The sequence below is a fragment of the Muntiacus reevesi genome, chromosome 12 (assembly GCF_963930625.1).
Source record: "Muntiacus reevesi chromosome 12, mMunRee1.1, whole genome shotgun sequence".
Lineage (NCBI taxonomy): Eukaryota > Metazoa > Chordata > Mammalia > Artiodactyla > Cervidae > Muntiacus > Muntiacus reevesi.
Window position 1 is genome coordinate 7,814,975 of NC_089260.1, and position 1,370 is coordinate 7,816,344.

Sequence of the window (1,370 nt, forward strand, 5' to 3'; positions counted from 1 at the left end):
ATGAAAAACTACTGGCTTGAATCTGTGTTTTCCAGGTGTAAGGAAATCCTTACCCTCAAATGAATTATGACTCACAGTAACTTGGCAAAATTATACTTTTGTAAGCAAAATGGAAACATTTACCTTTTCTCTGTATCTGATCCCTTCAAAGATTGGAAACTCCTAGGTTTCCAGTCGTTTTTTCAGATAAATTAGGAAGGTTATCTCCCTGACAGTACTAATGCACCCACCAGAGATGCTTGGAGGGTACAAACAAAACATTGTGTGCCCCAGGACCGAGGGGAAGGAGCTCTGATCCCCGAAGAGACTGATCCCCCCTGCCTGTGAGTGTGGAGGGTCTCTGCAGAGGCGGGCTTGGCAGTGGGCTGTCCCGGGGCAGGGACTGTGGCGGCAGCCATCCTGGGAGGCTCCACGTGTGGCGAAAGTCCTCTTGCAGGAGCTTGCCATTAGGTGGGCGACCCACGAAATGGAGAACGACCATACCGAAGAAGTTCTCACTGCTGTGAAAGGCCCCACAACTTCCCAACCTAGGTATCCGGCAAAGAGACTGGGAATCCCCCGGGAATCTGACTTTGAAGGCCAGTGGGATTTGATCGCAGAACTTCCACAGGACTGGGGAGACAGAGGCTCTTGGAGAGCGCAGACAAAAGCTTGTGCGCACCAGAAACCAGGGAAGAGGAGCAATGACGCCACCAAAGACAGAGGCCGGCTTGCCCCTGAGTGTTTGGGAGCCTGTGGTGGAGGCGCGGCTTGCCACTGGCCTGCCACGGGGTCAGGGCGCTGAATGCAGCAGACCTGGGAGGCGTGGTATCCTGGCATAGGTCCTTCTGGGGGAGGTCACCATTACCGCTAGCATAGTTGGGCCTCAGGCCAAACTACAGGGAGGGAGCACAGCCCCACCCATCAGGAAGCTTGCACAAGCCTCTTATCCTTACGCATCAGAGGGCAGTCAGAATGAAAACGACAGTCACAGGAAGCTAATCAAAAGGATCGTATGGATCACAGACGTGGGCAAATCAATGAACCTATGAGCCATGCCTTATGCCTTGCAGGACCAACTAAGATGAACAGGTCATGGTGGAGAGTTCTGATAAAATTTGGTTCATGGAAGAAACAAATGGCAAACCACTTTAGCATTCTTGCCTTGAGAACACTATGAATAGCAGAAAAAGGCAAAAAGATACAGCACTGAAAGATGAAAGCCCCCCACCCCACCCAGGTCAGTAGGTGTCCAATATGCTACTGCAGAAGAGCAGAGAAACAGCTCCAAAAGGAGTGAAGAGACTGAGTCAGAGTGAAAATGACATCCAGTTGTGGATCTGTCTAATGGAGGAAAGCAAAGTCTGACTCTGTAGAGAAGAATATTTTAT